Below are 17,139 nucleotides of genomic sequence, written 5' to 3'. Positions count from 1 at the left end.
ACAATATTTGAACTGTGGCGAAAAATGAACAATCCCAAATTGAAATCTAAATACTTGACAACAACTAGGACCCACAAAGGTACATACAAATTCCATTTTATAAGAGACTTGATCAAAAATAAAATATATTTGGTATCTATCAACAACAATTAACAATCCATATTCTTCGTATGTTATCATCGTCCACTAAGATGAAGCTATTGGTGCATGCAATTATTGACCGCATTATTCACGACCACGTATGGTTTATAGTAAAATTGTAAAAGAATAGGAAAATAAAAGAATTGTGAAAGAGAAAGATGAAGAAATTTTATTGATTGTTGATTGAATGAATTGTAAACTATGAAAGTAAAATTAAGTATATATAGAGTATTGGCCTATGAAGGATAAAAGTAGATAAAGATAAGATATAGAGATAAAGATAAAGATAACTATAAGATAAGATAAAGACTAAATTATCATTTAATTTGTGTATTCTGTTGGCCTGAATTTGTGGGCCGTGAGACGTCTTTATTGTTGTCATGGGCTAAGGTGGAAGAGTGGTTTAATACGCCCCCGCAAGCTGGAGGATGAAAGATGTCAAGAACACTAAGCTTATTCAGATTAAGATGGAAGGGTTGAGGAGACAAAGGCTTGGTGAAGATGTCAGCTAGTTGCCCAGAAGAGGGAATTGGGAGAAGTTTTATCACTCCAGCTTGAGCTTTTTGTCGAACCAAGTGACAATCAACCTCTAAATGTTTGGTCCGTTCATGAAAAACCGGGTTAGCAGCAATATGAAGAGCACTCTGATTATCACAATATAAAACTGGTGGGCGGATAGGAGAGATGCGTAAAAATTGTAACACATTTAGTATCCATTGAAGTTCACAAGTTGTGTTGGCAAGTGCACGATATTCTGCTTCCGTGGAAGAGCGGGCAACGGTGGTTTGTTTCTTGGTCTTCCAAGAGACTAAAGAACTGCCTAAGAAGAAACAATAACCTGTTAAAGATCACCAAGTGTCAGGACATCCAGCCCAATCAGAGTCACTGAAGCCGAGAAGCTGAATTTCTGATTCCCTTGGAAAGAAAAGTCCTTTGCCGGGACTAGTTTTCAGATATCGTAACACATGCTTGGCAGCTTGAAGATGAGATTCAGTAGGAGATGCCATGAATTGACTTAATTGTTGAGTGGCATACATGATGTCCGGTCGAGTAGTGGTGAGATAGATAAGACGGCCAACCAAACGACGATATACAAAAGGGTCGGATAGCAAGGGACTTTTGTCTTGATATAGTCTTGTGGTACTATCCATTGGAACAGATGCAGGTTTAGCACCTAATAAACCAGAATCATCCAAAAGATCAAGACAATATTTTCTCTGAGATAAGCAAATTCCATTCTCCGATTGAGCAACTTCAATACCCAAAAAATATTTTAATGGGCCCAAGTCTTTAATTCGGAAGTGTTGATGTAAAATAGACTTAATGGCAGCAAGTTCAGAAATGGAATTACCAGTGAGAACAATGTCGTCAACATAGACTAAAAGGATAGAAATTTGATTACCAATGAATTTGACAAATAAACTATAATCAGATGAGGTCTGCTGATATCCATGAGATAGCAAAAGATGAGAAAGTTTGTCATACCACATACGACTAGATTGTCGTAAACCATACAGTGACTTTAGTAGCTTACAACATTGATTCGGTTGAGGAGATATAAATCCGGGTGGCAGAGTCATATAAACATCCTCAGAAAGATCCCCATGTAAGAAAGCATTATTGACATCCAACTGATGTATAGGCCAATACTTCATAGAGGCCAATGCCAAAACTAATCTGATAGTGGCAGGCTTGACAACAGGGGAGAAAGTTTCCAAGAAATCAACACCTTCAGTTTGAGTGAACCCTTTAGCCACAAGGCGTGCTTTATATTGATCAACTGAACCATCAGGCTTGCGTTTGATGCGATAGACCCATTTACAGCCAACCGGCTTAACCCCTGCAGGGCAATCAACGAGACGCCAAGTTTTGTTCAGCTCAAGAGCATCCAACTCATCTTTCATAGCACTACGCCAATTAGAGTGTTGATTGGCGTCCTTAAAAGACTTTGGCTCAACGACAGAATGTAGAGATAAAAGAAACTTTTTATGTGAAGATGAAAAAGAAGAAAAAGACATGACTGAAGATAAAGGATATTTGCACTTTGAGGGAGATTGATTTGTAGAGATGAGAGTGGAATTACACAAGTAATCAGAGAGATATGCTGGAGGTCGGTGAGGCCGGTCGGAATGACAAGGATGGGGTTGCTCAGGTGGTGAAGAAGGTGACGGGGGATGAGAAGGTGATGGTGGACTGGTGTCTAGTGTTGAAAGTGATTCGGTGATCATGGGTTCAACTTGGTTAGGAAACGATAGTGAGGAAGAAGGAGAGGTTGTTGGAGAAAATAAAGAACTAGGTGGAGTTGGGTCAATGGGTATAGGTGAGGGTTCAACTGGAAGACTAACTGAATCTTGTTTTTGAGAAGGTGTGTTTGATAATGTTGGGCTGAGTGTCTGGAATTGGACATTTTTTGTGACTAAGGGCAAGATCTTTTCATAAAAAATCACGTTTCTAGAAATCTCAATTCTTTTATCTTCTAAAACATAAACAATATACCCTTTAAAACCAGATTGAAAGCCAATAAATACAGCATTTTTGGCTCTTGGATCAAATTTTGATCTATTTACCATTTGGGTAAAACAAAACATAAGCATCCAAAAACTTTAATGTCATGATAATTTGGTGGATGATTGAATAAAATCTCAAATGGTGTTTTAAAATTAATTGCGGATGATGGAACTCTATTAAGTAAATAAACAGCATGTCTAACAGCATAAGACCAAAAAGATGATGGTAAATTAGATTGAAACATAAAAGCACGAGCTATGTTCAAAATATGTTGATGCTTGCGTTCTACCCTTCCATTTTGTTGAGGAGTTTCAACACAACTACGTTGATGAATAATGCCCTTTGAAGTATAAAAATCAGGTAAAATAAATTCTGGTCCATTATCGGAACGAATAGTTTTGACTTTGGAGTTGAATTGTGTTTCAATTAAAGTAATAAAATTTTTTATTTGATTCTGTACTTCTCCTTTTGATTTTAATAAAGTAACCCATGTAAAGCGGCTAAAATCATCAACAATAGTAAAAAAATATTTATGATTATGAATAGAATTTTGTCGAAACGGACCCCAAATATCAAAGTGTAATAAATCAAAACTTGCATTGGCTTTGTTAAAACTTTGAGAAAATGAAAGTTTCTTTTGTTTAGAAAGATGACAAATGTCACAAGCCTCATCATGATGCATAGAGATAAAAGGAAATTGTTTATGTAAATGATTAAGTCTTTGCTCAGAAAGGTGTCCTAAACGAAAATGCCATATATTGGAAGGTGTAATGGGTGGAGATTGGATGGAATTTATGGAGTGTGTAGTGGATGAATTTTTACCGAAATTTGGTTCAAAGACATATAATCCCTCTCTCATTCTGGCCAAATCAATTGTCCCCAAATTGTTGCTCTGTAGAGTGCAAGAAGAAGATGAAAAAGTGAGTTCACATATGAGTGCTGAAGTAATTTTTGAAACAGAGATAATATTAAAGTTAAAATGAGGTAAATAAAGAACATCATGAAGAACCAAGGATGGTGAAAATTGAACGATGCCTTTATAAGAAACAGTAGTTCGAGAACCATTTGGTAAATGAACAATAATAGGAGAAATTTGTGTGTAAGAAATAAACCAAGACAAATTTGATGCAATGTGATCTGTGGCACCAGAATCAATGATCCAAGTATTCAAGAATGAATCTCGATTTGAAGAATTGTTAACAGTAGAAAAGGTATTGAAAGAACAAAGATAATGAGTAGCTGGACTTGGCAGAAGCTCAAGTTAGTTTGAAGGACGAGCTTCTTCATTGAAAGGAAGTGCCATGAAAGAAAAGTGTTGGGCTGACGAAAGGTCCAAAAGAGACTCCAGATGAAGTTGCTGGTGTGCCCTTTCTCCTTGATCCATGGATGTCAGCAGAGCTCAAGAGGAGCTCTGATACCATAATAAAATTGTGAAAGAATAGGAAAATAAAAGAATTGTGAAAGAGAAATATGAAGAAATTTTATTGATTGTTGATTGAATGAATTGTAAACTATGAAAGTAAAATTAAGTATATATAGAGTATTGGCCTATGAAAGATAAAAGTAGATAAAGATAAGATATAGAGATAAAGATAAAGATAACTATAAGATAAGATAAAGACTAAATTATCATTTAATTTGTGTATTCTGTTGGGCTGAATTTGTGGGCCGTGAGACGTCTTTATTGTTGTCATGGGCTAAGGTGGAAGAGTGGTTTAATAGTTTATTTAGGAACGAATTTAAAAATAACAAAAAGTTTCGGGATCAGTAGATTTTATGATTTTTAACCATTAATTAATTATTAATGATATTTTTAATGGTGTGAGATTGTATTTAATAGTATAAAATCATTTAATTTTCTTTTAATGATTAAGTACTGGCCAGAATTTAACAAAAATGTGACCCCTAACACTCCTCTTTAAATAATTATGATGTATGAATAATAGTCTTTTTTTTTTTTTTTTTTTTTGCTTCCTTACTAAACCATTTTCCTTTTGACCTTTGACTCAAGAGGTAATGCATTCGATCGATAAATATTTTAGTCTTATTAAATTTTTATTTATTATTTTATCTTTTTTTTCTAAAATCAAAATTTATTATACTTATTTTTTTTAAGTTAGTTATATTTATCTCTTTAACAGAATTATTTAGAGATTTTGATTATTTTAACTTATTTTAAAATTTAAAATCAGTTTATTAATTAATATAAATAGATAACATTATTCTTTCATAATATAATACAATAACATACAATAAAATTTTTTTATATTTTTTTTATTCTTTCATAATTTTATTATGATATCAGAGTTAATTTTTTATATTTTTTTTCTTATTCTTTTACAGTTTTTTTTTATTTTTTATAAATTTGTTTTAACTAAAATTATTTAAAAAAAAAACTTGGTATTTCTATATGAAAATCGCTTCAAGTAAATTAGAATGCGCATTTCACTCTAAGAATATTTACGACAAATATATTGAAAACTCATATTTATGTGTTTTTGTATAAAATTAATAATTAAAAATTATTAAATAATAATTTAATTAAATAAATTAAATTAATTAATAATTTTTAAATATTAATCTCACATAAAAATACCTGAACCTTTCTTATCCTTATTCCATGCAATACATAAGGCAAAACGTATATGACTTGTTATCTTTTGAATGTTTCTACAAAGTAAGTGACGTAATGTATGTAATAGCAAATTTATATGTATAGTTGAAGAATCTCGTTAGAGAGACAATAAAAAATTTTGACAATGTATATAATGGGTTAGTTATTTAGTTTAATAAGGATAAATAATAAAAATTATATTATTTAAATTTAAAAATTTTTATTTAGTTATTTTACATTAAATTTTAAATTTTAAATTTTCTAATTTTAAATTTTAAATTTTTAAAAAATATAGTTAGTTATTTTAAAAAAATAATTATCCGAAATCTTAATTTACCAAAACATTTCACTTTAATATTCTCTTCTTTTTCAACCGGCGGTCACTCCACCTTCATTAATAATTATCCCACTTCACCCTTGATGCTTGACTTGCCACACACCACTCACCCTTAATAAAAATAACCATCTACTGAAGAAAAAAAAGAATCATCATTGAACATCCAACATATTTTAATTATATATAACTAAATCCAATCCAATCAAAATAATCATTTACATAAAAATTAAAATAACTATCCGCATACCTACTAAAATGATCATCCTAAATTGACAATTAAAATAGAAGAAGGAGATGAATAAATAGAAAAAGAAACTATGATCATCCAACGATTTAATTTTTATTAAAAAATATATATAATTTGACACATGAGTCTTATGATTTAATGTAAACATACAACTGGAGAAACAAAAAACGAAAAAAAAAAGCTTGAACATAGGAGGAGATAAACATGAGTAAGAATCAAAAGTAAGATTGATTTGATATTATTTTCAAGCATGCGTGCGTTACATCTACCTTACTCACACGATTAATTCAAACAGCGGCGTCGGCTGGAGTCCGTGGCGGCGTCGGCGGCACAGTCGGCCGTGGGTTGCAACGGCGCAGGTGAGAGAGACGCGCCACAGGGAGGTAGGACTTACCGTCCGTGATGATGGCTGCCGGGAGAGTGGCGCGAAAACAGCGGCAGAGGGCGAGGCGCGTCGGGCTAATCGGCAGAGGTGGAGGTAGAGTCGGTGGGAGGCTGCGACGGCTTTGGTATGACCGGTGAGGAGTGCAGCAGCGTGATGTGAGGACCAGAAAAGATGGCGGCAAGTTTTAGACGTATATTAGAGGTTATAGTGAAATTAAAAATAACCATATGTTGTGTGAATAAATTTAAATACTAATTTTAATTTTATTTTTTTTTAATTTTATTGTATATAATTATATACTAAAATTACTGTGTTTCCATACTTTCTCATAGTTGAATCTGTAATTTGGTCGGTCATTCATCACGTTGGAAAATCCAAATAACCAACGTTAGCAAAACAGTCTTTGTGGATTATTGGAAATTGTCATGATTTATGAATAATTAACGGGTACCCATCATAACACCCTTCTATTTTGCTTCCTTCACGTTCTCTGCATTCATTCATCTTCACACATACATCGCCATCATCATGAATCATGATTTCATTTCCTAGTTCACGTTTCACTATTTCAGGGATTAAATTGCATAAGAAATTCATTTATCACATACTCATATATATAATTATTAAATAATTTTAATATATGTATATTTTGACTATCATGTAATATTTACTTAAATAATCATCACCTTATAATATACCATTTGATTTTTCTTTGGATTGCACCAACAAAACAAACAACCTTGACGTGTCCTCTAGTTGATTCAATCATTTTGTCCACGTGACACATCATACATACACAAACGAACCTACATAGGGCAATGGAGATCTTGCTCTACTCTCATTTCAATTCTTTTTTAAAAAAATATTCATATATAATATACTTTTATTTTAAATTTTAAATTATCTCACTGTAAATAAACTAAATTCAATTATTTAAAGTCTAAAATCTATTTAATCTTTTTATCATTTTAACTATTAATTAGTTTAATCAAATTTAATTTTTTTTCATTTTCAAATTCTAGCCATCACCACTCATTTATTCTCTTAAACTCTCTTTGCAGTTTTATATTTTCAACATTCTTTTTCTATTCCTTGTCTAATGATTATCTTCTATTCATCAAAAGATAAATTTTAAATTTTTTATTTTTTTTATATCTCTCTCTATGACTCTATGTATCTTTCAATTTCATTATTTATGTTTTTGATATTTTCAATTACAAATTTTAATTCAAATAATTATAGTTTAATTTAGGTATTAATCTAATTTTTTATTCTATTCATGAATTTATATATTTTATTTTATTCTCAATTTAGTGATCTTTATTATTTATTTGTTTATTTGTTTATTTTATTTTATTATATGTAATTATATTGTATATAAATTTTTAAAGCCAATTGATCAATTTATTAATTTAGAATATATATTTTTTATTTTTAGAAATAATAATAAAAAAATATTTTAAAATAGTAATAATTATTTGGTTACATATATAAATAGAGACAACAATTAAGTAAATAATAAAATAATTATTCAACATTTTTAAAACATAAAAATAAAAAAAAGAAGTATCTTCAAAATTAGAAAAAAAAGGTAACTGCTAATATAATTTTTTTATTTTTTTATATTCGAATAATTAATGTATATTTTTATTTTTTAAATTTAGATTAATATATCTTTTAATAATAATATATATTATTTTTGTCCTTTCAATATAATTTTTTTTGAATCTGTCACTATATATATATATAACCAGACCAATCATATCGCACTCAATTTTACCTTAAAATAACCATCCACAAAGTTACATTACTTAATATATATATATATATATATATATATATATATATATATATATATTAGTTTTTTATAATACTAAAAATAGTATATAGAATATTTGTCGTTTAATAATAATAATAATAATAATAATAATAATAATAATAATAATAACTTCTTCTTGATTCTAGTAGTATTACTTAACTAACTTACTAACTCACTAAATTATCAATATTGACGAACCGGGGTAGTATATATTTGAGTAGAAATGTAGAATAATATTTTTTTTATTGTGAAAACTCAGGTACAATCGATTTCATGTGAAGTTGATAACTGAGAACTGTTATATAATTTGATTGATTTGACTAAATTTTCATCTAATAACTTTCAACTATCAACTTCATGTGAAGTCGATTATACCTGAATTTTTACTTTTTTTCGTACATAATTTTCACCAAAAGTGAAAGTATAATGTGGATAAGAAAGACTTAACATGAAATTATACTCCCAAATGGAGAAGAGTTGTGGAGTTGGAATTATCGAGTTTGCGACGCCTTGCTTCAGGGAAGAGAACGATTATATTAGATGAAACTAAAATTAGTTACTAAAATTAATTATTAGTATAAAATATATATTAAAATATAAATATATATTAAAAATAAATTAAATCATACATATATTTATAAATAAATATATTAATAACTGATTTTAATGACTGATTTTAGTGTACAAATAATACTTTTAGAAAGAAAATATCACATATACAATTTTATTCACTCGAGAAACAAGAAGAAACGCATTAAGATGATTAGTTTCACATATGATCTCTTTGCACTCGCAATTCCAAGTCATAATAAGCCCTCTCTAAATAACACGTAGCTCACAACAAAGAACACTAGAAAGAGGTATACTAATAGAACAATATTTCATTCAAATTTTCATGTTGTCTCTAATAATACATCCAAAACCAACTAATTGCTCATTTTCAAAAACAGAATAATTGACGTTTGGTCACTTTTACCAAATTTTAAAAATATTTAGAGGCCTTTTATTAATAACGTCTCTTATTATTATTTTATCATCGTTTAAATTTTTTGGACATCAATTTAATAATTATCTCTAATTTTTTATATATCTTTTTATATAAAGAACACATAAATATACATAAACATTAAAAAATCACACATACAATATTCATCATTTATTTATAACAATTGTTCACATTAAAATAATGTTATATAAAATAATAGTTAAAAATATTAAATAATTTAAATTACTTAATATATTGTATATTTATATCTTAATTATTGTTTGTATATAAAAATATCTTAGATAACCAACTTTATTTTTTATAGGTTATGGTTTAGACTTTAGACATTGCAAGGTTGGAGGTTGTAGGCAATGTTTTCTTGCTCGGAAGACGTGACACGTGTTAAGAGGGAAGACAGAGGTGGACCCACTTCACACCAACACTCTCAACTCTCATCGCCGATGTTTCCTTTGTTTTCTTCTTCCTTACTCTCTCTCTCTCTCTCTTTCAATTACTTGCTTACCCTTCACTCAACCTAACCTATATGAATTATTGAATTCTGTTAGAATATCGGATAGATTACTGAAGTACAATATTGAAATTAAAGGAGATACAATATTATTTATTACATAAAATGAGAAGACATTACATCAAATTCAAAATCTTAAGGTGTTAAGTTAATGGATCTCTCATCTTACAAACTCTTCACTCTTCTTTATTTTCTTTGATGTGGGACTAACTTCAACACTCCTCATACTTACAACACTAACAATTATATTATTTGAGTTATAATTCGTTTACGAGATACAATAATATTTAATACACACAAATTGTAAATACTAAATCCTTTTGATAAAACAATAACTAAAATATTATCTATAGATTAAAAAATAATTTATTAGTTGATATTTTATGTATACTTAACACAAGTTTTAGGATAAATAATATATATATATATTATTGTTCAATCAAACAACCCCACCAATGAAAACAAATGAATGGTCTTTCCAAACATAGAAAATGCAATGAATAGAAGAGAATTTAAACATTCTTCCCTGCCTCCTTGGTGGCAGGACTCATTATTTTTTCGAAAAAGTAAAAATGATCTAAAATTATTAAATTCACTTGTTATTTTAAAAGAATTTGATCTATATAGTATAGCTGCTACCAACTGTGAATATATGACAATAACTCGTTTAATTGATATAACTTTATAAAATTGTTATATATCATGTTCATTATAAAAAGTTTTCCATGTTCAAAAGCACTAAAAATTTCATGGCCGTTTTGCCTCCTTATTTTTTCTCTCATTCTTTTTTCTTTTCAATTTGCCACCTCATTGAAGTTGTAAACTACAACAATGTGTCTACTTTGGTCCATAGTTATCACATCCAGCTTTTTTTTTTTTTTTCTTTTTATCTTCTAAACCTATCACATCTCATGTATTGATTATTACTATGATTTTATGATTATTAAACTCCAAAACGGCAAAACAAGCACACAAAATCACATGACATATCAACCTCAACCATTCAGACAAAGATTCTGCTGCCTGGAAGAAAGAAAAGTGGTGGAAGTGGGAACACCAGATTCTTTTCTTCACACCATTGCTCAATGCTAATACTACAAACAACGTTACCCTATGTATATATGTTGTTTTTTATGTGCTCCTTTGGGATATGTTGGGGCACAGTTTCCCATCGTTACTACTCACTTTTACTTTTTCTATTTTTATTTTTTATATTTATTTATTTTATTTTTTTTCCATTATTTATATTCTTGAGTATGTTCTCTTTGACTAGTCAAACCAACATGACTGATCCCTATGAATATGATGTTCATTCTCATAACCCCACAACTACAACCATGCCCCACCATTTTTTTTCCTCCTCCAATCTTTTTTTTTATTTAACCAAACGGTATCCCACAATCCGACAGGTTAAAAACTAATTCGTCGCAGATCTAAACTTTATTTAAGGATCTGCCGCTGGTCAATGAATTACTGCATACATAAGGCGGAATTCAAACTCCCGACACTTACTTAAGCGAATAAATAAGCTGAACACTCATCCTCCAATCTTTGATCAACTTAAAATACCCTCAAAATCATGTATTTTCAGACGCATGTTATTTCAACTACCATATAATAACATATCCATCATCCATTATTCTTCTATAAAATTTAATTTACTTCTTAATAAGTTTACTATTAGAAACTAAACAAATTCATTTAATTGCATTATCGTTCTAAACATTTTTTTTTTTCAAAATTTAGTCAATACAAAAAGAATTTATTTAATTATCATTTTCAACGTAGTTACATATTCTAGAAAATAATAATTAAAAAAAAGTAATTCAACTTCCAAAATTATAAGAATTAAAACAAAAATTATTTTAAAAAAATAGAAACCATATTTCTCAAACACTTTATCATTATCCTGTAGTGGTGGAATTCATCAGTATTATTCAATCTATTTACTGGTCAGTGGTCACTTTGAATACAATAGCTAGATATGAACTAGGAACCCTAATGGTACATAGGGTGCACCCAAAGCTAAAATTCCGTGGGATCCAAACTAAAGTATGTGAAAGTGGAAACAATGATTGTACATGCTATTATTTTCCACAAGTACTCGTAAAGGATAATGATTAATTATAGTATATGAATTATTGATCATTATTATTATTATAGTTAGTATCATAGTATTTCCGGCGAGTCACTACTACTCTATAGAGAGAATCTGATACACAAAGAAATGGAGGCACAACAAACCACTCAATTTGACAATTAATCATACATAGTACTATATAGTAGTAGGTAGTGTCATATATAGAAACCATTGTTCTACTTTCTCTTTTTCTGCTTGTGGGTTGAGATAATAATTAAATAATTAATTAATAATTTAAACATAAATAATTCCTATGATTTGATGTATATTTTTTTGGGTAATGCTAGGTAGAAAAAAAAAAGCCAGAACTTGCCTTATTTAGCATTAATTAATTGTCGCAACAATTAATGAATGCTAAATAAGGCAAGTTATGACTGTTTTTGGCTGATTTTCTTTAATATTTCCGATTTTTTTTGTTACGGTATTTTTAGATTTAAAAAGTCAATGATTAATTTGTCACAGATCTAATTAAGTTTTATTTAAAAATTTATTATTAAATTATTGACTAATAAATTACTATATATATAAAATGAGATTCAAATTCTCAATATTTATTTAAATAGACTAATAAATAACTAATTATTCGACCAATTTAAGTTGATTCGATTTAATCTATATGATCTATATTTAATTCTCCTCCTTCATTATTCCCCCGGGATTTGCACCTAATAATAGCTATGATTTGTTAGGTTAGCAATTAGTAGTTTGGTAAGATATTACACGTTTATCTTAATTTTGTTACCGCAGATAGAGAATTGAAATAATGTGCTCCATGATTTATCTAAACTTAGGGCTTAATTAAAAGTTGATAAAATGCAATGATGGATGTGAACTTTCCCGTAATTATTTAATATCTTGATTAAAGATTAAAACTAAATATGTCCTTGTGGAAAAAATAAAGGAGAGAGTAGTACATTTAGTTTGTTCAATTTATCTTATCCTACCAACTTTGTTCTCTCTTTTATTTAATTAATTATTTTTTCTACCAACTATAAGCGACAAATTAAGCGCCATATATGAGAATATTATATATATAACTAGTTATAAGATAAGACAAGATGGATATGGATTAAATAAAAGAAGAAAACGAAAATAATGATTCAAGTTTCTGCATTGGTAAATAATGGCAACTGGCACAGAATGATTTCCCATATATTTGGCGGATCATCAGATGAATCTCATACTTTCTGTTTTGCCAATTCTTGTTACTTACAGTTGGGAAAACAGACCCATCAGTCTATATATATATATATATATATTTATTTATTTATTTATTTATTTTTTACTGTATCTCCCAACTCGACAGACTAAAGATTAATATGCCGATGGTACTGAGTTCCAGCCAACGCGTTACTGTATACATAAGGTGGGATTCGAACTTCCGACACTTACTTAAGCAGATTAATGAGTTAACTACTAGACCAACCCAATTTAATTTCAATCTATATATATATTACTATTTTTTTTTGAGAAATTTATTTCTAGTGTGTTTTTATAGAGTAAATTATACTAATCACACTTAGGAGTTTAAGTGCGAAAACTAATTTTTAATTAGTTAATATTAATTAGTTTTTATTTTTTATTTTTTTTTTAAAAGTTTAAAATTTAAAATTTAGGATAGTATTGAGTGCTCCATAAAAAGAGATAAAATTGTATAGTGTTGGGAGAAAGAAAGAAGAAAAGAAATGAATTTAAAAAAAAAGTTAGTTAATATTAATTAAAAAATAGTTTATTTCATTCTTAATTGGATAATTGATACAGTTAATGAACTTAATGGTTCAAGTTGGTATCTAAAATGATTTTATATTTTAGAATGTAGCACAAGTAGTGGCAGGGTTTTGGCCTTAATTAGCTTGAAGCTTAAATTAAATGATACACAAAAATAGGATTTCAAATTACTTAATCAGGGGCTTTTCAGTACTATATGTTTACGAATTAGCATATTCAAAGATATTCATTTTCTTCTAGTTAGATCCATGAATGCATGAATCATGATTATTCATGATGATGACGACGAAGATGAAGATATCAATTATTATTATCATTTAAGGCGGAAGGTACAATATGGATATTATTATATATATGCATATTATTTAATTAATGCTATATATATATATATATATATTTTAGGTAATGTTAGGTAGACAAAAAAAAAAACAGCTAAAACTTGCCTTATTTAGCATTAATTAATTATCACAACAATTAATGAATACTTAATAAAGTAAGTTATGGTTGTTTTTGGCTGATTTTCTTTGGTTACAAAATATTTTCGATATTTTTTTTTTGGTAATGTTAGGTAGACAAAAAAAAAACAGTCAGAATTTGTCTTATTTAGTATTAATTAATTGTCACAACAATTAATTAATACTAAATAAAATAAATTATAACTATTTTTGGCTGATTTTCTTTGGTTACCAAACATTTCCGTTTTTTTACAGAGTGTATGGATGGTTGTTGAAGAGTAGTGAAGTGAGTAAGTGACTATAATGGGAAATAATAATGTGTGGGGAAGTGGTAATGGGAACAAAGGTTAAGAGTGGATCCAATTAGTGGAAGTTGAGTAAGACAAGTCGGTGAATACTGTAGGCATAGATTATTATTATTTATCATTATCATCATCAAAATATGGGACCACCCATATTACATTAAAGAGCCAAAAGACCAAACCAAGTAAAGCAAAATTGACTGATGAATTCAGGGATATTGGTGACACTGCTCAGTGGCATACTACTACTATAGTACACAAATAATTATTGTTATTAGTACCCTCTGTTATAATCAAAATTATTCATGTTGATTAGGTTACTATTAAGCTATATAGCAATGATTTTTTATCTTTTATTTAGAATTTTATGGCTGATCTGCTTCTTATTAAATAAAAATACAACACTCTTTTGTTAATTAAAAATTTAATTATTCGGTTAGTTTTTATAATTTTATTAAATTTATAATTAAATTTTTATATTTTTTGTTAATATAATTAGATTTTTATATTGTTTGTAATTTTTAATTAGACTTTTTTTTGTGTCAAAAGTATTAAAATTAATAAAATATTTTTTAAAAAAATATATATTTAAAGATCTAATTAGAGTCTTAATTAATTGTAGGTATTTTCATTTTGTAAAAACATATTTTGTTAATTTTAACAATTTTTTACAACGATAGAGACTTAATTATAAAATTAAAAGTAGTGTAGATATTTAATTGGAAAAAAATATATATAAAAACCTAATCATAAAATTGGCAAAACTATAGGAACGAACAGATATAATAATTAAATCTTAATTAAAAAAATATTAACTATTAATTTATTATATTTTATATCAATACTTTAAATTTAATGCTTAGAATACTATTTTTTTTATTTTTCTTTCAAATTTTAAAAAGTCATGTTATCCTTATTTTATCTTATTTTAAATTTAATGCTTATCAGCGTATTCTAATTAATAAATTTTTTTTATAATTATTTTATCAATAATATATGAGTAAAAAACAGTTAATAATACAATATCTAATTATATAGTCAATCTGTATTTTTCAAAACATGATTAATTAATAAGAATTCACAACTTCTAATAATGCATGTTTGGTTAGTGCTTAGTAAAAATTATATAAATATAAAAATTTAAATACAATTAACTTTATGTAAAATTAATAATTAAAATTTATTAAATAATAATTTAATATCTAATAATTTTAAATTATTAATTTCACATAAAATTAACTGTTAGTAAATTTTTACCTTATACTACGAATAGAAGTGTATTATGAACTACGTACTTAAATATGATTGTCATGAACGGACTCCACTGAAATCGAATAAATTAGAATTCAAGAAGATTTAAGACACAACCCGACACCAAAAGCATTAGATAGCAAGGAAACAATGAAACATGTACTGTTGTTGTATTGTACATAATACATCCCATGTAATACATAAAATGAAAACACATACATGAATAATGAAATGGGGGAACAGATTCTGTGAGCACACATCAAAAGGATGAAAGAATATATCATCAAATGATCCTATAATATCTGCACATACATGTGTGGCAACCTGCAATTGGAAGTTGGAAGAAAATAAACTATTTAGTAAATATTTTCTTTTTCCAACTGAATATATATAGAGTCCAACACAATCAAAGTGTAAAAAGCATCCCACACTTTTATCTATACTCATAATTATTATTCGATAATGTTACAGAGATAAAAAAAAAAATTAATTACTCAGCTAATTCTTAAAATTTTATTAAATTTTTAATTAAATTTTTATATATATTTTTTAATTAAATTTTTATTATATTATATCAAATTTTATAATTAAATTTTTATTATAAAAAAATATTAAAATTAATAGAATATTTTATTAAACTATAAAAAATATTTAGTCAATTGTTAAATATATTTATTTTGTTTAATAAAATATTTCGTTAATTCTAACATTTTGTTACAACAAAGACTTAATTATAAAATTTGATATGGTATGAAGATTTAATAAAGTAAAATTATAAGAACTGACATAATAATTAAATTATAAAAAATAACTAAAATTTATCCTATTTAATTAAATATTAAATAAAATAAATTATAATTATTTTTTACTAAAAATAGAAAATTAACTAAAACTTTTTTATTTATAAAATAGAATAGTAATTACTAATATTAATTATTATGTTCATATATTACAAAATTTTCTAATATATTATATAAGGATTTGAGAATGGAGGACCTGTGTCATTGTCAAGGGTGTCCCCAACATAATTAACCACAAGTCCACATCACTCGGACATTCAACAAACCACCACAATCCAATTTTAATTTCTTTTTCTTTTTAATTTCTTTAATTTTTATCTTTCTTTAATTCTTTCATTTCAATAGTATATATCATCTCAAATCATATAGTAATGTTTGTTTTCCTATGCCATGTTTGGGTCCCATTGCATCATCATCACACACATCCAAAAACATCCCTCTCTCTCTTTCTCTCACACCAAATCAAATCTCTGTTCTGCTTCGTGTTTAACAAGGAAACAATATTTTAATTATAGTGCTGTTCTTTTCGTATAATTAGGAAAGATGTTCTTTGTTTCTTTAATTTATGGTAGATAGATTGAATATTAAAAAATAATTAACGGAAAATGACGGCAACTCTCATTTTTATATATATGGTGGTCACCTCAAGGAAATAAATAATTAAATAAATACAAATACAAATTCTAAAACATAAACAAAAGTAACTAAGTGATCTTGTTTGAAAAGTAATTTTAGTATATAGTGTTATTAATTAGTATAATTATCATAAATTTCATATTATTGTGATAATAATTGATGTAAATGTCCATTTTTTATAAAGTTTAGTTTATCAAAGATGATCTTATTTAATGTAGTTTAAAAAAGTGTTATTATGTATGTATATAAATAGAGGCTTAAG

The sequence above is a fragment of the Arachis ipaensis genome, chromosome B3 (assembly GCF_059453495.1).
Source record: "Arachis ipaensis isolate K30076 ecotype BB chromosome B3, ASM5945349v1, whole genome shotgun sequence".
NCBI lineage: Eukaryota > Viridiplantae > Streptophyta > Magnoliopsida > Fabales > Fabaceae > Arachis > Arachis ipaensis.
Note: the sequence above shows the minus strand (reverse complement) of the source record.